Genomic DNA, 26,682 nt, shown 5'->3' with positions numbered 1-26,682 from the left:
AGGTATCCAGACTGCCAATAGATTTGGTTGTCTGGAGAGGGTAGACTGACTGTTACCGGTTCCTGAGGGCAAGGATATTGATAAAGTAGTAAAGCCCATTATCCCATGCCCCATAGTCAACGGGAAGTTCAGACCAGGTACTCCAGTGAATACCTACCCCGAGGTGGCTAAATTGAGTAATCCAACTCGAGGTGAGTTACCTGGTAAGAATGTGGGGGATGATGAAAAGAGAGCGGTTCCCATATCCCGCCTAAGTTGTACCCCAGCCTCTACCACACAAGATTCAGGGATACCACGATATGCCCAAAGGGTTAGGATGGGTTTACTTTCATGGAACGTATCGGGTCTTTCAAATAAAATAAAGGACCCAACATTCCTGGAATTTGTAGATAAGTTTGATGTAATCTGCCTCCAGGAATGCTGGGAGAAGGCTGAGATACATCTAGAGGGCTACCGCACACATTTTTTAGCAGCACAGCACAATAACAGGGGTAGATGCTCCGGGGGGTTATGTACCTTTATATCTAACAAAATTAATTTAACCACTAAATGTTTAACCATGGGGGGGTCTCATTATTATGAGGTCCTCTCTCTAAAGTCGGGAGAAAATCACCCCATTATCTTGATAAATTTGTATAATAATATCCCAAAGACCGATCAACATAGGGCCCTAGATTAACTAAATGACACTCTAGGAAGGGGACTAGGACGCGAACAGAAAGAACGATATATTATAGTGACGGGGGATTTTAACTACCACTTATGTCCACACAGTGACACGGAGATATGTGGTATGGGGAACCTTAAGGGTGACCCTTGTACACACTTTGAGCACTCTCTGCTCGGGAATCTGTTCAACCGTTTATTATATGACTGGGACTTAGGTTTTGCAAATGAATTATGCAAACCACAGATTGACTTCCAACCCACTTTTGTCGGATGGGGGTCTCAGTCCATTATTGATTACACATTGGATACTTCGAGTTACCACCGTAGTGTCCTCTCATTCAATACAGAGCACATTGCACTTAGTGACCACTTTCCTATTAGTTCAATCTTTGATATAGGGCTGTGTGGTAGGAAAGTCTCAAACGTAGTTGAAAACATATATTCTCATGGGATTTCCCTGGCTAGAACCAATGGCTATGCAATTAAATGGAACAAGGTAAACCCTATTAATTCTTTGCAGAATCTAGTAGATGCTCAGATAGAGGATTTTATGATTTGTCTTGAGGACAACCCCAATCCTACTAAGGTTTTCACAGCTTTTCATAAGATCTCTGTTCATATTAGCAGTAAATTGACTGGTCCATCACGAAAAGGGGGGAAGAGTAAAGCTGAGGGTTGGTTCAATCATGAGTGCACTAAAGCACACTCCTACCTAATCCAAAAAGGTACCTAGAAATATGCCAGATATTAGGTCAGCCAGGGCATCTTATAAGGCTACCTTACAAAAACGGAGGAAGGATCTGAAACAGGCAGCTTGGGGAGCCTTAGTTAAGGCGAGTGCTTTGAAAGATAACACCGCATTTTGGAACGCGGTTAACGCCCCGTTCTTTGTTGAAAGGAATTCTGACCAGGTAGAGATCGCTATAGAGGAGAATGTCTGGGTAAAACACTTTACCGAGTTATATAAGCAAGACGCTCGGCCCGCACTAAAGAGCTTAGGCCTTGGACAGTCGAGAACCTTAGAACCTGATGCTTTAGACCTATTTCCCCTCAACGTAGTCTTTTCTTTAGCAGAGGTGGAACTAGCAATAGCAGAAAGCACCAATAGCAAAGACCCGGGACCAGACGGTATTCCAATTGATATTTATAAGGATAACGTCACCCTGTGGGCACCGCTCCTGACCAACGTGTTAAACAGCTGTAACATCAAGGGTTTTCCAACTACGTGGCAGGAAGCTATTGTAGTGCCAATATTTAAAAAGGGGGATCGTAATGTTCCTAAATGCTATAGGCCGATCTCCCTTCTTGATGCACTGATGAAGGTCGCAGGCAGAATCCTTTTAAATCGCTTGCAGACATGGGCTGAGAACGAAGCTGTCCTTTCTAAGTTTCAGTTTGGTTTTAGGTCAGGACTCGGCACTGTCGAACAAGGCCTAAATCTGGCATTGTTAATAGGTAAATACACGGCAGCAAAGAAGGGAAATTTATTTATGACATTCGTAGATCTAGCTCAACATTTGACTGCCTGAACCATGATATTATGTGGGCTACCTTAGTAGATCTTGGCATTGATTTTAATATTCTAAATTTTCTTAAAGAGCTATATAGAGGAGCAGGGGCCAAAGTCCGTTATGGAAAAAAAGGCGAGTGTACTTCCAAATTCCCAATAGGGAAAGGTGTCCTCCAGGCATGCATCCTGGCTCCATTTCTTTTCAATCTGTATATAAATGGGGTGGCAGACCATTTATTAAATCTGGCAGTGGACTACCCCCAAATTGATGGAGAACGAGTGCCCATCTTACTGTATGCTGATGATGCGGTTATTATGGTTAGAACTCAAATAGGCCTTCAGAAGGCTCTAACTCGCTTCTCAGCATACATGGGAGATAGGGGCCTCAAGATTAATATTGGGAAGCCCTTTACCATGTGCTCCTCGACCCAGACAAAAATCTCTTGTAATATACACCTAGAAAAGTCAAAGATAGGCTTAACTAATACTTTTTCCTATCTAGGGATTGTTTTTAATAAAAGGGGTACCTGGAAATCAGCTATTATGACTAGGAATTTAGCCTTTTCACGGGCCATTGGTGCATTAAAACAGTTTGCTAATAAGCTAGGGGACAGGCCAGTACGCATCCTGCTTGATATATACAGGGCCAAATACGTATCTACGGCTGTGTATGGAGCTGGTATTTGGGGGGCTGCAGATTGCAATGAAATTCAAACAAAGGAAAATGGTTTCCTGTGTTATCTGCTAGCTGTCCCCTGGTCGACCTCCACTTACGTTTGTCATAAGGAGCTGGCCCTGCCCTATATTTCAGACCTAATTAAGATTAGCCCTCTGTTGTTATGGCACAAGATCTGGAATTCTACAGAAACTGTCCTTAACAGGGCAATTATTGCAGACTGTATTAAACTTGAAGGGTCTAAACAGATCCAGTGGCTTTCCTATGTACAGGAATTTTTTATAAACATAGGGCGCCCCGAATTTTATAATTCACCCTCATCATTGTCTCTAATTTCCAGAAAAGCACTGAAGGAATCTTGTCTTGTCTTCCTGGAAGACCAACGCTGGTCTCTAGAGGAAAAGAAGGCTTCCGTTATTTATCACCAAGTTCTGCTGCAGAGTTCTGGGCTGCAGCTTTCCCTATCACCCGATCAAACCAGCTATAGTAGAATGCTTTTAGCTCGTCTGAGAACCGGAAGTTTTTTTAGGATGTTAACTTTTCCTAATCCTAACGATTGGTCGTCACAATTAACCAATTGTCCGTGTGATGATTCCTCCACCCAATCTACCATTCATTGTGTTATGTTCTGTAGATTCTATGAGTGGGGGCGGAAGAGATACTTATTACCTCTTCTTAAGCTTTGGAACTTGAGACAATGTAGACCTGCATTATATAGGTTACTTACTTTATCTGATGAAATGACTATTATTGCTGTGTCTAGGTACTTGAAATTCGTAATCAGATGTAGATCCACCATGGCTTAATCGCAATTTCACATGAAAGTTAACGACTTTGTGTTTTACATCACTGTAGTGCTCTTTGTGAACATGGTGTGTAGAATTGATGTTCTTAAAATTTGTTTTTAATAGGAATCCCACTATGAATTATGTTTATCTGCATGTATTTTTTTATAAGCTTAAAGTGAGCTCATTTTTTAATGGATGTATTTATCTTTTAATGTGCTTTTATGATTTTATTGTAAAATCGAATAAAGCTATCTTTGACTTGACTTGACAGAATACTGCACAATGTCAAACATTCCCCTCAGTACAGAGATCGGGGCCTAAATACATCGTTTTTTTCCTCCCCATGCCATTCCAGCTCAGACCCAGCCATATGCAAATCAGTCTTGACCCTGTTCCCCATGGGAGCAGTCCAACCCGAACTGCCGGGCCTGGTCCTCCCTGGACTGGAAACAAGCATCCTGGGACCGGTTTGGGGCATCACCCCTCATCAGTCAGGTTAGCTTGACTTCAGTGGCATGGAGAGCATGGGGTCCGCGTCTGGTGCACACCCGACCCACTCGGGTGACAAATGCAAAAAGAACATTTGATAGACAGAATGTTGCACAATGTCAAAAATGTACAGCAGTACAGAGATCTGGGCCCAAATCCATCCTTTTTTTGCTACCCATGCCATTCCAGTTCAGACCCACCCGTATGCAAATCAGTCCTGACCCTGTGCCCCATGGGAACAGTCCAGCCCAAACTCCCAGGCCAGGTCCTCCGTGGACTGGAAACAAGCATCCTTGTACCGGTTTTGGGGCATCAACCCTCCTCAGCCAGGCTAGCTTGAGACTAGTGGCATGGGGAGCACGGGACCCACGTCTAGGCATACCCATCCCATTCCGGGTGATAAATGCAGAAAGAACAATTGATGGACAGAATGCTGCACAATGCCAAACATTCACCGCAGTCCAGAGATCTGGGCCTAAATCCATAATTTTTTTGCTCCCCATGCCATTCCAGTTCCATCTCAGCCATATGCAAATCATTCTTGATCCTGTTTTCCATAGCAACAGTCCAGCTCGAACTGCCAGGCCAGGTCCTCCTTGGACCGGAAACAAGCATTCTGGGACCGGTTTCGGGGTATCACTCCTCATCAGCTAGGCTATCTTGAAACAAGGGGCATGGAGAGTGCAGGATCCACGTCTGGGCATACCCATCCCACTTGGGGTGACAAATGGAAAAATAGCAATTGATGGACAGATTTCTGCACAATGTCAAACATTCACCCCAGTACAGAGATCAGGGCCTAACTCATCGTTTTCGTGCTGCCCATGCCATTCCAGTTCATACCCAGCCATGTGCAAATCAGTCTTGACCCTGTTGTCCATAGGAACAGTCCAGCCCGAACTGCCAGGCCAGGTCCTCCCTGGACTGGAAATAAAAATCCTGGGACCAGTTTCGGGGCATCACCCCATATCAGCCAATTGATGGACAGAATGCTGCACAATGTCTAACATTTATTCCCAGTACAGCGATCTGGGCCTAAATCCATCATTTATATTTTTACCCTCAACCATCCTGGCAAGATGGCCCATCCTGCCCACAACTAAGCTTCTATTGGTCAATGTCTGGGCCCATTATGTATTCTTAATGAGTGAGTCATTAATTGGCCCAGGCAAATGGAAACTTCTTGATGGCTTAAGCAACTTTCGGCATAAGAATGACAACTTTCAAAAGTGGCATTTTCAAAATTGTAATCTATTAATATTAAAGAGGATTTTAAATTACAATTCATTTGACTCCAAACATGACATTTCTATCTGTTCACAATCAGAAGTTAGTGCTCATTAAATGTAATGATGTAACCCAATATTATCCAAAGGGAGAGCTAGGCCTTATCTTAGTGAAAAACTAATTTAGAAGTTCTTCCCTACCAGGATATGTAAAACTTGAAAACACATGTCCTATTTTTTAAATACAATGCACCCTGCCCAACAAGCTGTTTAGGGTCTGTCTTAGAGGTGACCTACATGCAATACAAAGAAGGTTAAGGCCTGGCAAAAGATTTATTTCCCCAGGCCGAAATGGCAGATTTATACTGCACTACAGGTTTCAATGGCAGACCTGAAATGTTTAAAGAGCTACTTTATTGGGTGGTATAATGAGTGCTGCAGGTCAATTGGTAGCATTTAATTTACAGGCCCTAGGTACATGTTGTGCCATATACTAAGGACTTATAAGTAAATTAAATATGCCACTCAGGTACAGGCGAATTGTACCATGTTTTCAGGTGTGGGTATAAGAACTTTAGCCCTAGTTAGCAATGGTAGAGTGCACAGAGTCCTAATGCCAATAAAAACGAATTTCTGAAAACAGGAGAGGTGAAGGCAAAAGGATTGGTGATGACTGTATGGAGGGCCAAATCCAACAATATTGATTCATTGTTGTTAGCTACCCATCAACTTACCTTGACTACATGTTGGTATTCAATATTGTGGAGTCATTATAAGTGCAGGTCGACATAAAAAGTTTTCATAGGGTCTCATCAGATTAAGGTGCCAGACACTGAAATGGCAGTTAGCCAATGGTGGTACTGCGCGCATGGAGATTAAAGTTTCCGTTCAAATCCATTTTGTATGTATTGCTGCATTTATCTAGAACCTCAAACCACTGACCTGTCCTCGAAGTGAGCCAATTTTCACCGGGATGTGGGAGACATTTCAGGCATTCTTAAAAATATTGTTGGTTTTAAAATGGCCTACATAAGGTCAGCTGGGTGAGGTGTGTGAAGTTTTAAGTTGTGCTCCAAATATAGTGCATCATCAGTGACACAAGATGTGCACACGAACAATTCTTTTCTTTACTTTTTATCAAGCAAAACCTCTTAAATGAAGTGAATTTGCTATAGACTTCCTTAATCCTCAGACACATGATTTCCCAAAAGTCACAATGCCACAAAAAACTATTTCTCTATTGAATTGATATTAAAGTTGTTATCGTATTATAGTGTTTTGAATCACACTATTTGACAGCAGTTTCTTTTGCAACATTCTTTTGTTTAATTTCTCTTGACCACATTAAGTCATGAGATTTCTCTAGGCGCACATGGGGGCATATTATCAACAAGTAGCGATATTTATCGCTAAATAAGCTTAGCAATTTTTTTTTATATCGCCGCGCATCGCCGGATTTTATCGCAGCGATAACGTGCTATTAACAACGGTTATCTCCAAAGCGATAAAATATCCGGCGATAGCGGCGAAATGCGTGAATATCGCTGGAAATCCAGCGAAATTCACGCATTATCGCTAATAGGGACTTAGCCTGAATGTCCACCTCCCATTGGATATACAGGCTAAGAACTGGTATGAGCAGGCTTTAGGTTTCGGCGATATTAGCGCTTAGCGCAAATTTTCTTGACGCTACACCTGCGTTGATAATAGGCGATAGCGATGTTAGCGACTGCTTTCAGGCGCTAACAGGTTGGGTATGCCCACTTTGCATGTCATTAGCGATAAATATCGCTGACATGCAAAGCGGGCCCCAAACCACTCGCTATTGCCTACAAGCTGTCACTAACTGCTGTTAGCAACAGCTTGCTGATAGGGCGATAAAATTATCGGCCGCAGAAGCGGCAATAATCGCATATCGCCCGCCTTGATAATATGCCCCTTGGTTTTCTTGTTAGCATTCTCAATTTAAACAGTGAAAACCCAAGTTTGACCTTTTGTATACAGTTCCACTCCAAGGGAGGAGCATTAATATCATGCACCATATTCTTTTGTTGCTGTGTTTTCTGAGCCAAGCTTCGCACCTTCATGCCAATGAAGATTGCAGATTTAAAATTGTGTGGTTGTAAAGGCTGTCCAGTTCCATAATAAAAACACACGCTGCTGAGAAATTGTAACCAGGATCCAAACTACTTACAGAGGGCCTGATTTGGAGTTGCTCATTATATTCCGACTCATTTCGTAAACCTCAGTTTATGCATGGGTCAGAATTATGAGTTAAAAGGTATTTAATGTGTCAGAAAATTATCGGATCCATGAAATACCTCAAGCTTCATTAAATATCTACAGGACAAACTTGCTGAAATTTAACAGGGGAAATGTGTATAGTAATTTACATACCATGAGGATTTTGGTGTGCTAAACCTCACAATCTGAATGTTATTCCCCTATTAACTCATAATAGGCCCAGTGGTATCATTATTTATCTGGAGCGCTAAATAGCACCAATGCTTGTAATCAGGCACAGAATGTAACAAAATCAGAAATCCCTTCTAGTTTCACATAGCTTCCTCAACAATGCCTACACTGCATCATGGAAACCCCTCCGACACAAGTCCCAGCACCTCTCATTGTGACTGACAAACTTTTTCTTGGGTGAAATTTCTGATATCACTTTGCTAACAACCTTACTAGCCTAGTGTTGGAGGGTGGATTATTGGTAGGAGTATATACACACCTACCACTAACAATAAAGCCACAAATGCACTATAAGGTCACAATAAATTATTCCCTTGCTCAACCCTTAGTAGCTGGCAACGAGTAGAAAAGCTTATCTTAGGAGACAGGTGTTTCCACGATGACTTGTTGACACCGCCGTGCCGCAAGGAAGGCCCGAACACCAGGTAAGTCCAATAGAACATTATTGTCACTGACGCATTTCGACCTGATGGTCTTTCTCAAAGCTATATATAAAAAATAAAATAATAAATATGTTAAATAATAAATTTAATATAACAAAATGAAGTATATTTAATATAAGTTAAAAAAATCTAATACACATAATTACAAAAAGTTAAACCCACATACATAATAATTCAAATATATATATTTACTTTAAAACAATTAATAAACTATTAATTTTAATTTATTTTACAATTTGAAAATTATATAACATTTTACAAATATATATATGTACCAATCACATAAAATCAAATTAAAATCCATTATAAATTAAAACATTAAACTATTTAAAATCTTCAAACTTAAATTTTCCACTCCAGTGAGTGCAACTGTAGGGAAAGTGTCGGATAGCGGAAGGGTAACAATTACTATTCCCACTCCAGTAGGTGTAACAGTAGGGAAAGGGTTGGATAGCAGAGGGGTAAAAATTACTATTCCCACTCCAGTGAGTGCAACAGTAGGGAAAGTGTTGGATAGTGGCATCATAAAATCGACTATTCCCATCCAATCAGTCCAACAGTAGGGAAAATGTTGGTTAGCGGAGGGGTAAAAATTACTATACCCACATCAGTCAGTGCAACAATAGGGACATTTTTGGATAACAGAGGTGTAAAAATTACTATTCCCACTCCCATAATTGTAAAAGTAGGGAAAGTGTTGGATAGAGAAGGGGTCAAAATAACTATTCCCACCCCAGTGTGAGCAACAGTAGGAAAAATGTTGGATAGCGAAGGGGTAAGAATTACTATTCCCACACCTGTCAGTGCAACAGTAGAGAAAGTGTTGACTAGTGGAGGGGTAAAAAATGACTATTCCCACTCCAGTCAGTTCAAAATTAAAAACAAACAACATTTTAACAACAACAAAAATATTTTAAAAGCAAAATAAATTAAACAATATGGGGCCTATTCCGATTCAGTAAAATGCCCTCCGAATAGCCGTACTGAGCGTTTTTCCCGTACGAATCGTATGCAGAACTGTACCCGTACGTACGATGTAGTACGATGTGTACCCAAAGCAGTTCTCCATACGAATCGTACCGAAGACCATACAACTCACTAATCCGTACGAATCGCATTCGGAACGCGTAGTACGCGATGTCCGTACGGATCGAAGCTGCATTTTCCGACCCAGCAAGTACGAATCGTATCGACAACACTCCCTACGACTCTTTTTCTACAGGAGATTAAAAAGTCTGTAAAATCAGATTTCGCCTCGAAATGCGTACGAAACGGACCCCCCTAGGGACGGTGCGTACACACCATGGATGCAGGGGTACGGTGCATCGGGTTACGGTGCGGACACCCCTGGATTTCAGGGGTACGGTGCATATGTCCCCGTGCATGCACCCCATGATTGTAGGTGTACGGACCGTAGGGGTACACCCCAGTGCCGTAGGTGTACAGTGCGGACACCCCTTGCGTACACCCCTTGATTTTAGAGGTACGGTGTGTATATGATAGTGTTGCCCTCCGTACAAATTGCTCATACGCGACGTTTACCGTGCAAATCGCGTACTCATTCCCCGGTCCGGATCGTACTTGGCGGGTCGTATGGCACTTTTACGAATCGTACGGTTCACTGTGCGGGTCGAAGTCATACGGATTTACCCTTCATTTTCGTACGCTTCGCCAAGATTCGTACGTATTTTCTCAGAACGGATCGTACTACGCGATTCGGACGGATTCGTACGATTCATACAGAAACAGCTACGAATACGAATCGTCGTACGGATTTGTTTCCCGAATCGGAATCGACCCCCATATGTTAAAAAATAAAATACAAATATATTTAATATTCAGAAAATAAAACAAACATATTATAATGTTAAATACATATGACAAATACCTGCAAATATTATATTAAATAAAATAAAAAATAATTTCTAAAGAAACAATATTTTTAAATAGAAATTATTTAGAAACAAAAACATGAATTATGACATAAATTTGCTTTTTTATTTCCAACCCTATAACACCACACAATCCAAAACCCATATCTATTTAAAAAAATACTTCCTTATTTAACATATTTAATTACTAATTAAAAAAATATTATTAATTAAAAAACAAATTAAAACTCATTAAAATGATTTTTTTGTTTTGTTTTTTTTTGTTTGTTGAGCGCGACAGCTGCCCCAGCAACGGGGCGTCCCGGCGCTAAGAACCAAGGCATAACCTACTTGAGAGGATGGGGGGCAGAAGCTTACATTAACGGAAACAGGTGAGTTTTGACTGCTTTGCGAAAGGCGGACAGGTTATCAAGGCAGCGTATGTGAAGGGGGAGGGAGTTCCAGAGTTTGGCTCCCTGAAGTCTGAAGGAGCGGCCTCCGACACGACAGAATTTCGTGCGGGGGACCACTACTAAGTGTTGACCCAGGGAGCGAAGATTGCGGGAAGGGGTATAGGGTGTGAGAAGCGGACGTAGGAGTTCCGGGCCATCCGTTTTGAGGATTTTAAAAGCAGTGATGAGAGCCTTAAATTGGATGCGGGCTTCCACAGGAAGCCAGTGGAGTCTATGAATTGTGGCTCTAACAGAGCATTTTCTAGGTAGGCCAACTATCGCCCTCGCCGCTGAATTCTGGATTCGCTGAAGCCGAGCTGTCTCAGCTTTGTTGGCGCCTAGCAGTAAGACGCTTGCATAGTCCAACCGGGAAAGGATGGTAGATTGGACTATGAGCTGTCGAGTTTTGGGGTCAAAGAACCCCAGAATGTGATTAAGGCTTCTCAGCAGCCCAATACATGTAGCTGCTACTCTTTTAGTATGGGTTTGGTAGTTCAGCGCAGAGTCCAACCATACTCCAAGATTCTTAACCAGGGACTTAGGAGGAGGAGTGGGGCCTAACAAGGAGGGCCACCACTGGTCATTCCAGCAGCTGGGGTTCTTACCCAGGAACAGCACCTCTGTCTTCCCCGCATTCAGTTGTAGATAGTTAGCCGTCATCCACTGGGCAACGGCAGCAAGTCCGTCCCTAAATTTTGTGGCAGACGTTGAGGGGACCTCAGTGAGGGTGATTACCAGCTGTGTGTCGTCTGCGTACGACACCAGCGTGAGGTCCCATTCCTTAGCAATTGCCGCAAGAGGCTGCATATACAGGTTGAAGAGGGAGGGACTTAGGGCAGAGCCCTGTGGAACTCCTTGGCCGATAGAGTGGGCTTGGGAGGTGAAGAGGGGTGCTGAGACACGGAAGGACCTATTCATCAGGAATGAACGGAACCATTCAAGGGCTAGATCACAGATCCCAATGTTTTCCAGACGGCTCAGCAAGACACTATGGGAGACCGTGTCAAAGGCCGCGCTGAGATCGAGTAGAATCAGCGCAGCACTTTGACCGGTGTCCAGTGTCTTCCGGAGATGTTCGGTGGTGGACAGAAGAGCGGACTCCGTACTATGGCCAGGCCTGAACCCGTGTTGGGAGGGGTCCAAGATGTTATTTCGGGCCATGTGGTCTGATAGTACGGTGTTCGCATGGGCTTCAGCCAGTTTGGACACCCAAGGGAGCAGTGAAATGGGCCTATAGCTCTCTGGTTTTGAGGGATCCAGGGTGGGTTTTTTAATAATGGGGGTAACCCATGCCTGTTTCCAGCATGTGGGAACCGTAGCTGATGAAAAGGAGAGGTTGAGGAGTGTGGCCAGGGACGGGAGAAAGAAGTCCAAGGCTTCTAGAAAGTGGGCCGGTCTCATGGGGTCTGAAGGGGCTCCGGATTTCACCTTTCTACAAATTTTAGTTAGCTCCTCGTAAGAGATGGCAGGCAGACTAGTGAGTTTGGAGCCCTTAACGGACGAGTTGGGAGAACTAATGCAGTCAGGAGGGTTTTGAGGGAACGTATTGTAGATCTTCCTCACTTTCTCAATAAAGAAAGTGGCGAGTTCTTCGCATTGCTGAGTGGAGGAGATACACAAGGCGGGGTTGCCGCGGTTTTGTAAGTTTTGGACCAGTTTAAAATCGTTTTCGTGGGGTTAGCACTGGAATCGATTTCCTTGGCGTAGAATGATGCGCGGGCAATGCGCATAGCTTTGTGGTACGATTTGAGTTTGGTCAGATAGGTAATTTTGTCCATATCCCTGTATTCTTTTCTCCAACACCGTTCCGCTCTTTTACAATCTTTCCTAAGGAGTTTCAGGTTGTCGTTATACCATGGGTTAGAGGGGGTGCTACGACCTCTAGTCCATCTGGCCGGTATAAGTGTGTCTAGCCCTTTTAAGATCCAATCCTGGAACGCGGCATATGTTATGTTAATGTCATTGGAAGTTGCAAAATTGGGTTCTCCTAAGATAGTATGGAGATCCTTTTTTTGGAGCTTATGCCATGGCCGTTTGAGACGGTAGGGGGATGCTGCCCTGTTCGGTTGGGTAGTAGCCGGTATAGCAAAGGTGACAAGGGAGTGGTCAGTCCAACCCATGGGTCTGGGAGGATCCGCTCTTGCATCCTGAATGTTAGTAAAAACTGGGTCAAGTAAGTGACCAGCAGAGTGGGTAGCGGTTTGTATGAGAGGATTCAGTTGTAGGGCTGAAAAGTCCTCTAGAAGATTCTTGATAGTGGGATCTGAGGTGGAATCAAAGTGAAGGTTGAGATCTCCCAAAATCGTGAAATTAGCGGAACTCGCGACCAGCGCATGGGCTATCTCTAGAAGCTCCTCAGTGAAGTTAGAGGTAGGCCCCGGGGGTCGGTAGATAAAAAGGCCAGAAAGGGAGAAATGGGGGCTTGTGGTAATTTTAAAACGGGCGCACTCACATGCCGTTATGTCTTCCTTCAGAAAGAGACAGGTAAATGATGATCTATAGATGACGGCAATGCCACCTCCCCTAGAGTCTCTATTAATGGAAGTCATGAAGAAGCCATCAGGTAACGTGAGGTTAGGGATGCTCGTTAGTTCATCCTTGAGCCAGGTTTCACACAAAAATAGTATATCTGGGTTCTCATCGGTCAGTAGAGTTTTTACCTCAGGGTGATGTTTTACCAGGGATCTGACGTTGAGCTGGGAGATCGTAAGAGTGGTGCCTTTCATTGTCTTGGCGTTGTGCCGGGGTAGGCAAGGTTCAGCTATAGCTAAGTTGCAAGTTTTACAATGGAGACTAGTTTGTCCAATGCATCCCTCTAGCTTGTCACAGCGTACACTCGGGTTGAGTGCAAGAAGGTCGTTTGTGTCATAATAGTATGCCGTCTGTTTAAATTGAGCAGGGGGACTGGCGAGAGGCGATGACTTGGCGAGGACGGGCGAAGACGGGCTTGCCTTAGGCGCGCCTTCGGCGCGCTGACGGCGCGCCCGCTGCGCCCGTCCGCTGCGCGTACGGTGTATACACATACTATATAAGAGGGGAAAGGGGGCGTGGCCTCCAAGGGGGCGTGGCCTAAGTGCACGCCAACAATGGTGCCGAGGACCGAGTCCTGTGAAGCCTGGGCAGGTAGGTGCGTTAAAAAGAGCAAGAATAAAGAGTGACACAAAATATTAAAAAGATTATGGCAGCTATCTCCCGGCTTTCCGCCTCAGGAGGTTTACAGTGTTCTGGTGGCGGCGCTCGTAGTCAGCGCTTAAATACCGGAAGGAAAAGGGGGCGTGGCCTCCAAGGGGGCGTGGCCTAAGTGCACGCCAACAATGGTGCCGAGGACCGAGTCCTGTGAAGCCTGGGCAGGTAGGTGCGTTAAAAACAGCAAGAATAAAGAGTGACACAAAATATTTAAAAGATTATGGCAGCTATCTCCCGGCTTTCCGCCTCAGGAGGTTTACAGCGTTCTGGTGGCGGCGCTCGTAGTCAGCGCTTAAATACCGGAAGGAAAAGGGGCGTGGCCTCCAAGGGGGCATGGCCTAAGTGCACGCCAACAATGGTGCCGAGGACCGAGTCCTGTGAAGCCTGGGCAGGTAGGTGCGTTAAAAACAGCAAGAATAAAGAGTGACACAAAATATTTAAAAGATTATGGCAGCTATCTCCCGGCTTTCCGCCTCAGGAGGTTTACAGTGTTCGCACACTTTACCCCATAATCCCCACAACCCACAGCTAAAATTAAATTACACAATTAAAACCTACTTTCAATTAAAAAACTAACAGTATTTAACAAATAATTATAAATTAAGTAAAATGAATGTACTCCCCACACCGTACCCCTATAACAATAAAAGCGACACACAAAAAATATAAACACATACCCTAATTAAATATAAATTGACTAATTAATAATCATCAACTACATTTTAATTTGTCAAACAAAAATTCCTTCCCACCATTTACCCCTATAACCCCACAACCCCCACCTAAAATTAATTACACAAATTCCATATTTAATTTTAAATTAATTAATGAATATTAATTAGCAACTCATTATCAATTAATTAAACATAAATTACTTCCCACCCTTTACCCCTATAACCCCACAACCCCCACCTAAAATTAATTACACAAATTCCATATTTAATTTTAAATTAATTCATGAATATTAATTAACAACTCATTATCAATTAATTAAACAGGAATTACTTTCCACCCTTTACCCATGTAAACCCCACAACTCGCACTTAAAATTAATTACACAATTTCCATAAGTAATTTTCAATACATTAATTAATATAAATTAACAACTAATTAATAATTAATCAAAAATAAATTACATCCCACCCTTTACCCCTATAAACCTCACAACCCACACCTGAACAAAATTACACATTTACCATAATTAATTATCAATTAATTAATAATAATTAGCAACCAATTAATAATGAATTACAAAAATATTACTTCCCACAATCAACAAATAAAATCTAAATTAAATAAATAAAAAATAATCATTAATTTATTAAAATTAAATTACTTCCCACCCTATTCCCCTATAAACCCACAACCCACTACTTAACCCAAAAATCCAAAATGTAATTAAAGTAAAATTCATAACAATTGAAAATGTATCACCTATATTAAAAAACATAAACAATACAAAAAACATACATCACATACATTTAAAATATAAACTAAAATACATAACACCAATTAAAATATCAATATTTCAAACAATTTAGGGCCCCATTAGGATGGCGAGTGGACTTTAGTTCGCCCGCCACACTAGCGGTGCTGGGACTGATCGCCAGCCCCCCAATGGGCCCCCAAAGCAAATCCCACCAGCCTTTCCATGGGTGCCACCATGGAAAAGCCTTTACTGCCAGGCATCATAATATGGATGGTGGTGCCTTCTAGTCACCGCCATCATATTGTGCCCGAGTTCCGCCCGACCGGCAATCGTGACGATTGCCGACTGGCGGAAAAGCGGCAGACGGACATTCCATCCGCCGCGGTAGCCCCCGCCATCGTAATATGGCGGGGCGTAAATGTGGTTGTGATGGCAGGCGGATCGACACCGCCGGCCGGGCAGTGGCGATCCACCCGCCATCATATACACCCCCAATATTTTTGCAAACAATATTGACTTCTATATTTTTAAAAGCAATATTTCTTACCTTAAATTTGATATTCTTGACCACGATATTCTTGCTGTCGATATTTCTGAATCAAGCTATTTCCAACTCGATATTTGTGTATGTCGACAATTCCAACTCGATATTCTGTCTCAACACCTTTAAAAAATAGGAGTGATCAGGGCAAAAAGGAGGACTTTCTCACACCTAGCCATCCACTTCACCTCCATTACTGTTATCCATTATAAGCCCTGCCCTCCAAACTCTACTCAATTCAGGTTTCCCCCCATCCTTCCAGCCTAGACTGAAGTGCTTTGTTGCACCCTCAATTCCTCATATGATTTTACCAGTAGGTTGATCGAATATGTACCATAAGTTTTGCCTAGAATGGAACAAATATTAAGAATTTACTCTCAATAGGACATTTAAGTAGTCATTACTAACACCACTTCTCACAAAAAATCCCAAGAGACAGTGGACAAGATAGCTTCACCCTTACAGTCTGTCTCTGTTAGACCATCATCATGCCCATCAAAGGATTTGTTTCACGTGAAACATTTTCTTAGCTACTGTTTTAACCTTCTGTCACAGATATGGCACATACTTGTCCTTATACAAATTTAGTTCAGTTAACACCATCTCTACAACCATGCTTTGTTTTCAATCACTAAGAGCAACAAAGTAACAGGGATCCATGTGGATACATTAATAATGCTATGAATTCGAACCAAGAAAAAGCGTTCATAGAACAGCAGCTTCACTGCTTCCACGTGGAATGCTTTAAGTAACACAATGACAAAAGAAAATAACGATATCCATGCAAAGCAAGACCCAATACATAAATCTAACTTAACAAGAAATCAAGGAAAATGTAACACTCACATTTAGCTCACTTGCCCACTCACTCACATTCAGAACAAAACAGTTTTCTCTTATTCACATTCACGTAGCAACACCATTTGCTATCCGAGTTGGCATTCTGAAAGGCCGCTTGCAATCCCACCTGCCACCAGACTGAGTTAACCAATCTATCTTTTAAGTTTCCCAGTTTCCACTCATGCCTCCTGTTGTTTTAAAAGACAGACAAAAATCATCTCCGTCTCCAAACATTTCCATACATTTTCATCTTCCAAATCCTCCTCCTTTCTACCCTTACAATTTTCAAAGGTTCTGAAAATGTTGGAAATTCCTTCCTTGATACTCAAGACACCCTGAGTCCAACCCACTTTGAACGATTAACCCTAGACCCCTTTAGATCCATCCACACTGTATCTCAATACCACAACTCTCACAACTTGTAGAAGCACTACACAAGCCTTCCTCTTCCTTCAACCATTCCTGCCTAATTCTAGAGTGCTCCTTGCAACCTGTCATTATCATTCCAAAAGAGGATTTCCTAGTCCTTTTACATGGAGGTCTTCCATACGCAATGACAACTCTAACTTCCTAACAGCAACCTTCTGCTCTTATCCTTCGGATGTACGACGTTACAACGCATACTTTTACAATGCCTACCTTTACATCGCAAGTTTTACAATGCATACCTTTACAACGCATAGTGCTTTTAGGCGCTGGATAGTGAATAGTTTAATTTACTATTCCAACTCCAGTCCCCGTGGATAGTAGGGAAGGTGTTGGATAGTACATTAAAGCTATTCCATATCCTAGAGCGCCCCCCCAGCGCAATGCGTTGTAATGGTTTGCGTTGTAAAAGTTGCGTCGTAAAGGCAATGCATGGTAAAAGTTGCGTTGTAAAGGATGTATACCTATCCTTCACATACCTCCAACTGCAAACCTTAAACATCCTATTACATTTTACAATTAAACCTTTAATTTGAGGGTTGTGTGTGAATGTGAGTTTATGAGTGTATGCTGAATGCCGGGCTTCTGCAGGTTTTCCTTCATCAGCATCATACGCACCCCATTTTCAGGTACCACATTGCAGGGATATCCCTCACACATCAACAAAGCCTATCAGTAATCAACAGTAACTGTCATAGTAACCTGCCCATAAATTTTAGTTGCAATTAATGTGAATGATAATCCACTGCCATCATAGCATAATGGGGGCCACCATGCAATGACTCATAGGACATCTAACTGACAGAAAATAATGTATTTCCTTGCAATTATATTTTGATCCCTACTCATAAGTAAAGTTGAAACATGCCTCCATTTCATCACTAGTATACAGAATTGAGTATATAAAGAGCCACTGGATTTTCAGGATTCTACGGGGACAGATGTTTCTGCATACCTATGAATTTGTTGCTCCTTTACACATTTTAACACAAACAAAAACCTGACAAAAAGTAATCAATGGTATTAAAAAAACTGCACTCTGGGTCTAGCACAGTACCTCACACATTGCAAACATTAACTGGTCACCTTTCAGCTGCTCATTACCCCTTTACCCATCCTCCTTGTCCTTACTATTTGAAGTGCCACATGCCCTCTAGACAGATTAATAGTAAAAAATATTTTTGTAATTTTAACTAAAGAAAACACCCACAATCCTTAAATAGACCCCTACCCCTCTCCAAATTACTTATTTTTCTAATCTTTGTCCGGACAGTGTTGAAAAGGGAAACAGATGACTGCTTTTTATTATGCTTACCTTTAATGGCATTTCACCTACCGAAAAGTAGTCCCATCAACCTCAATAACAGGGCCCAAAGCATGACTATCCAGAAGGGGTAGTAAGCGGGAAAATAGATAGCAGGACAACAAGGTGAGTATGAGGAGTGTAACTGGTTTTAGACAGAAAAATAAGAGAGGAAGACTAAGGTTTTTTGTAAAAGAATGGGGAAATTAACAAGAGATATGTGAGTGCTGGAAACCATGAATGGGTATCTGATAGAATTTCCAATGGAGTCCTTTCAAAGTAAAGAACCTAGAGAAATTGTCTTCCAGGAAAAAATAAAGGAGGTTGTGGAACAAGAGATAGAGGAGATGCTATAGAAGAAAGCTATAGTGAAGGTGTCAGAAGATCAGAAAGGGTTTGTAAGTACCCATTTTGTAGTGGAGAAGATAGAAAATGGTTGGAGACAAGTAATACATCTAAGGGAATTGAGTTTTTTTGTTATGTACAGACACTTCAAGATGGAAGGGACCCATCTTTTGAGAGACATTTTAATGGAAAACGATAGGCTGGCCAAAAAAAGATTTGAAAGGATTCCTATTTTTTAATACCAATGGCAGACAAGAGTCAGTGCTATCTTCACTTGAGATGGAGAGGTCAGTTGTACCAGTTCACATGTCTTCCATTTGGTCTATCATCTGCACCATGGTGCTTCGCGAAGGTTTTGAGGCCAGTTGTATGTTATTTAAGAGAGAGAGGGGACGGCTGATAGTTTACTGGTTGATATTTTGTTGATGAATCAAAATTTTATGGGATTGGAAGGGAATGTGATGATGGTACAGGATCTTTTGAGAGAGCTAGGGTTTATGATAACCCATGGAGAAGTTGATTGTGAAAGCAACCCAAAAGACAATGTTTTCGAGGTTTGTAGTGGGCACAGTAAAAAGGAAATCAGAGTTTCCAGAGAGAAAGATTACTATGATAAAGAGAGAACTGAAGTTTTTATTGAGAAAAGAAGAAATTAGTTTGTGGCAATTGGCGGAGTGATTGGCCTTTTTGTCTTCCTCAATTCAGGCAGTGTTTCCGGGCCTGTTACACTACAGGGCTTTGCAGAGGATCAAGAATATGGGACTGAGCAAAGGTCTTTAGTATGGAGACAGAGTGAAACTAGATGTGGAAGCAAAGAAAGAATTGAAGTGGTGATTGGAGAATTTACAGGCATGGAATGGTCGTGCAAATTTTGGTACATGTCCAGATTTTGTGTTGGAAACTGATGCGTGCTACTTAGGTTGGGGACACAGCAGACAGGGTGAAGATGGAAGATATGCGAGAGGGAGGAGCACATACATTGCTTATAGTTGAAGGCAGGAGAGTTGGCAGTTCAGAGTTTCAGGGATCAGATAAAGGAAAGTTCAGTGTTGTTGAAGATTGGCAACATAAATGCAATTACATATATAAACAAGCTAGGAGAGAGCAGGTTGAGGAAGTTGTTGGAATTGACTTCTTGGATTTCTGGAAGTTTTGCATGGAGTTGAAAGTGAATGTGACTGAGCAATATGTGCCAGGGAAGGAGAATTTGGCTGCGGACTGGGATTCAAGGTATTCGAGGGATTACAGCAACTGGAAACTAGACCCGAGGATATTTTATTTGGTCGAGAAAAGGTTGACCAATCAGTTGAAAGTGCATGTGAGTTGGAGATTAGATCCATGTGCAAAAGCAGTAGATGTTTTCAGTCTGGATTGGAGGGGTATGATAGGGTATGCATTCCCTCCGTTTTCTATGATACAGAGTATTAATGCAAGTGAGGAGACAGAAATGCAGATTAGTTCTAGTGACTCAGTTTTGGTTAACTCTGCCTTGGTACCCATCAGTGATGGGAGTGGCCATAGAGGATCCATATCTTCTGTTAGCAGAGAGAGGTCTACTAGGAAACATGAACGGGATAGAAAATCCTCTTGTGGAGTCTTGGGTGCTCTACCTTCTAGTTTGGAGCATTTCAGGAGATCTGAAAGATTTGCTAGCTTATCAGGAGAGTCTTCTGAATTATTATATGAATCTTGGGCAAAAGGAGCAAGGAAAAGGTATGCAAGTGTCTGGAAGTTTGATTAGCTGGTGCGTGGAAAGAGATTTGGATCCCTTTGAGGCAGATGAGATTATGATTGCAAATGTCTTAGCAGACTTGTTCAAGAAAAATTTGAATTATAGCACTATTAACTGCTATAGGTCAGCAATCGCTGCTGATCATTCCCTAGTTGAGGGTGTGCCAATAAGCAAAGGACAGTTACTTTGCAGAATTATGATGGATTTTTGTTTGAAGAAACCTCCAGGTGCAAGGTACAATACTCTGTGGGATGATAGTTTGCTTTTAAAACTGATTAAAGGTTGGCAAAGCAACAAATATTTGTCAGTAAAGCACTTGTCTTGGAAGTTAGCTACCTTGCTGTGTTTGATCTCTTTCAGAGGTTTCAGATGTGAAAGTGTTGGATGTTTCAGGTAGATTTTATCATCCAGAGGGAGTGGTTTTGTTTTAATTAAAAGAAGAATGAAAACTATGACAGAAAGAATATTTATTCCATGATTTGAAATTCAACTGAAGTTGTGTGTAGAAAAGCGTATTAGGGAATATCAGGCAAGAGTCAGTGAGTTAAGATGTGCTAGAACTGATCAGTTGTCAATATCTTATGTGAAACCTCATGAAGCGATGTCTACAGCGACTATTGCAAGATGGGTGAAGGATACTATGCATTAATGTGTTGTGAATTTAGAGAGTTTTAAGGCACATTCGATTCGTGGAGCAAAGGCATCAGAAGTGTATGATGGTGGTAGTTTGAGTGAGATTTCAAAGGTGGCTGATTGGTCAAATGATAAAGTGTTTCAGACTTCTATTTCAGACCAGTGGAGCATGTTTCTGAAGGAGTTTTAAAGAACTTTAAACATGCATAATTCTAGCCTCCTGTCTTGCCATAAAATGTCGATTCTCAAAGGTATCCTGTGTAGAGGATCATGATTTTATTAAAGACAAGGAGGCTAACATTATCCGACCCTCCCACCCATTAAGGAGGGGGAAGGATTAACTTATATTTATAATGTTTGCATATATTGTAGTGGAGTATAGATTATTTGGAAGTTTTACATTTGGTTTTAAGTTTTCTCAGAAGGAGAGAAAGAGGTGTAAAGAAAAAGGAAAGAAGAAGTCAAGGAGAAAAAAAAAACAAAAGAGGATGAGCCTGAAATGTTGGGGCTTATGTTGTATTGGAAGTTCTGGTTTATTGTGACTTCACGCTGTTCTCTGGAAGCTTTTAAAGTGCTGCTCAGAAGTGGTTAAGAAAAGGTTTTGCATAATGCTAGCCTCCTTGTCTTTAATCAAATCACGATTCTCTACACAGGATATCTCTGAGAATCGACATTCCTTTAATTGCAAAATGAGAGCTTCTTGCAACTCTGGATTTCCTGAATGCATGCCTCCACATTTCATACATTGGAAGAGTCCGCAATTTCCCAAGTGGTAGCCCTATTCCATTTGAAGAAAATTCAGATTTACCCATATATTGACAATTGCTTAATTTCTGCTCTTTCTTTTTCTAAGGTACAGACAGGTGTGAAGAGGGTGTGAGACTATCTCCAAAGCTTAGGTTTTATTTTAAACTGAAATAAATCAAACCTTTGTCCAGCTGAAGAAAGTCTATTCATAGGTGCACTATTCAATGCAGAACAAGACAACGTTTTTCTTACAGCAAACAGGAAAATAACTCTGCAAGTGAATGTTCATCATCTACTTTCTCTGTCACAGACTCCTGCCATTGTCTAGTTGAAAGTTCAATGACTGATGGTAGCATCAACAGTAATAGCTCATTGGACTTGCTATCACTTGAAACAATTGTTTGTCATCTACTAGTTCACTGGGTGCAAGAGACTCAAGATTACTAAACTGTGGTTCCAATCTCAATAATTCAATATCTTTAATGTTGGCTGGTCCCAGAAAATCTTTATAAATGGCTTTGCTCGTCTCTTCCTATTCCTCTGACATTAACAGAGGGTCAAGTCAGAGGGGATGGGGACCTACTTTGGAGGGAGACTAAACACAGGGATTCTTATTCTAAATAGAATCTCTCTAGACCTTAAATTAGATAGTGCACTCAGCAGTAGTAAGATATGGTCAGCTCCATCAACCTTATCAGGGCCGGCTCTAGGCATGTGCAAGCTGTGCACCTGCACAGGGCCACCAAACCCCAGGGGCCACCACGCCAATATATATCCTTAATATATCAATCCTCTGAGGATAGATACATATTTGCGTGGTGGCCCCTGGCAGGGATTTGGCGGCCTCCGGCTCTGTTCCACTTCTAAACACCCTGACCCCCTCCCCGCTTTACTGGCCTGCCCGCTCCGCCCCGCCCGGACCCCCTCTTCCGGGCCCCCTACCTGTGCTCCTTGCCCAGGGCCACCATGAGCCTAGAGCCGGCCCTGACCTTATCAGTACAATGGGAAGCTTCCAGGGGCTTAAAGAAAACCTGAGGCAGTCTTTCAAAGCTATGTCCATATAATAAAAAAGTTATTGAAGAGTTGTGAGCCTAAAATGCCAATCACCTAAACAGTTCTTGCTCCTTGGCACCTTCCTACAGTGTTAAAAGATTTGCAAATTACTCTTTTTGTGTATCTGGATTTCTCACCAAATAAATTAATTACAGCAAAAGTGATATTTGTGGCACCAATAACCTTGGCAGGAAGGTTAGATGAGATGGGGCTCTTCTATCATCCTATCCTTGTGCACGATTTTTTCCAGACAGACTAGATCCTAAATTGAATGCAAAAATGCAGTTTTAATTTCACTCTTGTCAGGAGGTTATCATTCCATTTTTCCATTTAGATGCCGATTCTAATCCTCTCTTAGAAATAGATGAAAGAAAAGCTCTTCTAAATTAACAAATACTTCAGAGACTCTGAACCCGTTTTTATGTCTTATGGTCCTGGTAACAAAGGTATAAAGACATTATGTAGTTGCGTGCAGCACACTACTCTTCAAGCTTAGGGGTTCATTAGGATGGCGGGCGGATTGCCCCCGCCAGGAAGGCGGTAGCCACCGCCGGCCTGGCGGGGGCAATCCGCCCGCCATCCCGACTAAAAACACCCCCGCCATATTATCATGGCATGGTTGGCCGCGGCGGACGGAAAGACCGTCCGCCGCTTTTCCGCCCCGGTCGCCTTGCGGCCGGGGCGGAAAAGGGTTTATATGGTGGCGTGTCTATTAGACACCGCCAGCCATATTAGGATAGGCATTTGTGAATGCCTTTCCGTGGCGGCAATGCCGCCACGGAAAGGCATGCGGAGTCCCCCTGCGGGGGCCCGTTGCGGGCCGCCAGGGACTCCGTGGGGGTGGGGGGTGCACATGGGGGGTACCTATGGTACCCCCTGCATTTCAATGCACAACATGACAGGCACCTCGCGGTGCCTGTCATGTTGTGCATTGAAATGCACAATGTGCATTTTTAGCATTGCGGCAGGCGGTGCTTTCAGCACCGCCCGCTGCAATGCTAAAAATGCGGGAAGCGCCCGCCACTGTGGCGGGCGCATCTTAATATGTAAAACGGGACCCCCGCCCTTTTGGCGGGTGGTCCCATTCACCGGTAGGATGACGGGCGGACAAAGTCCGCCCGTCATCCTAATGGACCCCTTAGTGTCAGAGCTCGGGTTGCGAGAGCCCATGTGCTTCCCAGCATTAGCGTAGAACGAATCCCGGGTTCCGTGTTTACATACCATAGACCACAGGTAATTGTCACTAGATGTCGAGTGATTGGACGGGCATGCAAAAGATGGGGGCGCGCCAGTACAATCGCTGTTTAGTCTCTTGCGTTTGGTCACGAACCTAATAGCAGACACAGCTGTGAAGTGCGGCAGGAGCGTTCTAAGCTGCGCACTTCACTGACGTCTTCTTCGTGACAAGACCTGTGCCCCTTTTGTGCTAGTTAGTCAGAGTTAGTGCTAGTCAGTTAGGGTAGAGTTGTCTATCTACGTACCTGCCCCTTCCTTACCGAGGTATCTTTCCGAGAGGCATACCGGAGGCTGGTCTTCTCCTCAGCGGATTCCGTTAAATCTCTGAATGCCCGTCATTTTCCCTGACCGTGGTCTTCAGCAAACCTCAAGTAGTCTCCTGACGGAGAAAAAGTATAAATGAATGTGCTTAACATATTTTCTTTCTAAAGAATAAGAAACAGAATATTAAGAGGTGTCATTATAGAATATTATACTTACCGCAAGCATTTTCACGAAATTCAGAGTCTATTCTGGAATCCTAAAAAAAGAGAAAAAGATATTAGTGTCAATTCTGAAGGCTAGTATCTAAAATTATCAGAAGAAAAGCTATTTCCTAACGCTAAAAGGGTAAGAACTTTAGTACTCTGAAAACATTCGCAAGAGAGAGTTTAGAAGGGAGTCTTTTGGAAGTAATTAATGTTATTATTTCTTTTCCAGCTCACCACGAAAGAGGAAAGTAGAGATAAAAGCGAGAGACAGGAAAAAAGGCGAGAAGGAGTGGAGAACCGAAGATAGTGAGGCAGTCTCTTCTTTGTTCCCGACCCCTTTCCTCCGGCAGGGTTCTCTCAACCTCCAGTGTAATTGGGGTTCGTTGGAAGGCCTGTAGGGAGAATTAGGAAATTCTCGACATTCTGCTCTGCGATTACTCAAATTTGAAGTGAGTGAGCAATAGAGTTTCATGTCACTTAGAGCCTCATTAGGATGACGGGCGGACTTTGTCCGCCCGCCATCCTGTCGTGAAAATGGACCGCCCGCCATAAGGGTGGAGGTCCTGTGGGTGCTATTAGGATGCGCCCACCACAGTGGATGGCGCATCCTGCATCCCTAACATTGTGACGGGCGGTGCACTAAGGCACCCTTTCCACTGGTCCTCCCTAACCCAACACCCTTCCTCAGGATTCTGTCTCTTGCCAACTCCCCCTTACCTGAACCAAATGCGGTCTTAGAAATGGCCCTGACACTGCTTCCACCAGCCTCAAAGCTCACCGAGCAGTCTTTTACAAGGCATATTTGTTGATGGTTCTTTCATCAGGACCACTACCTGATTGTGCCTTCAGAATTGGCATCAGAGGTGGCACAGAGAAGATTACTTAAGCTGTTTTTTAGAGGTCGTTACTGCTTTTGTTCTAAACCAGGCTCTAATTTCAAACAGTGTGCAAATAACACCTTTGTCATACACCTCTTTTAAATCATAATTCACATGTTTACATCACACTCAATAATCTGAAAGGAGTTGTTTTTTCAAGAGGACACTTGGGGGCTGATTCCGATTCGGTAAAATCCCTTAACAAATATCTGTACGGAGCATATTTCCTGTACGAATCGTACCTGTAAACGTCCCTGTACGTACGATGAAGTACGATTCGGATCCAAAGCAGATCTCCGTATGAATCGTACTGAAACTGTACGACTAAAAAATATGTGCAATTTGAATCCGGAACACGCAGTACGCGACGTCCGTACGTAATTAAGCAGCAGTTTCCGGACCAGCAAGTACGATTCGTCTCTGCGACACTCCGTACAACTCTTTTTCTACAGGAGCTCAAAACGTCCGCAAAAGCAGAGTCCGACCTGAACCGCACCCCCGGTACGTCCATTAATGCCGGGGTACGGTGCGTACACATACCATGAATGCCGGGTACGGTGCGTACACACGCCATGAATGCCGGGGTAACGTGAGTACACACGCCATGAATGCCGAGGTACGGTGCCTTACACACACTTGCGTATGGCTCCATTACAATAGTGATACGACTCGATCATACTTGATGTTTTCCGTACGAATCGCATTCTGATTCCTCGGTCTGGATCGTACTTGTCGGGTCGTACAGCATGTTTACGATTCGTACGGTTCACTTTGAGGGTCCATGTCGTACGGATTTTCCCTTGCTTTTCGTACGGTTCGCAACGATTCAGTCGTATATTTTTCCTACAAATCGTACTACGGGATTCGAACGGTAATTGGACGAGTCGTACGGAGAGGGCTATGGATTCGATTTGGTTGTACGGATTAGTTTACCGAATCGGAATTGGCCCCTTGGAGTTTATAAGAATTCCAAATATATTGCATCTCTTACATAGATTTGATGCCTTCAATCTTATATTGAAAGAAAAGTGATGGGTTTGAATGCTTGGATTAATCTCACTCACTTGTAATTATTTTGGAACAAATTCCAGTCTTAATGGAAAGACAACTGTAAGGTGGCACAGGATAAGCCTGAAATTAAAGTCATGTATTAAAACATAGCTAGGATGTACAAGATAAATGAGATACACCTTTTATTATATGAAGTGAGCACATAATGTCTTGATTACTGCTGAGCTCCACATATTATATGTTAATGGCTCCC

Source organism: Lissotriton helveticus, chromosome 11 (assembly GCF_964261635.1).
Source record: "Lissotriton helveticus chromosome 11, aLisHel1.1, whole genome shotgun sequence".
In the NCBI taxonomy this organism is placed as follows: Eukaryota; Metazoa; Chordata; class Amphibia; order Caudata; family Salamandridae; genus Lissotriton; species Lissotriton helveticus.
The sequence above is the reverse complement of the archived record's forward strand: the minus strand, read 5'-3'. Positions refer to the sequence as shown.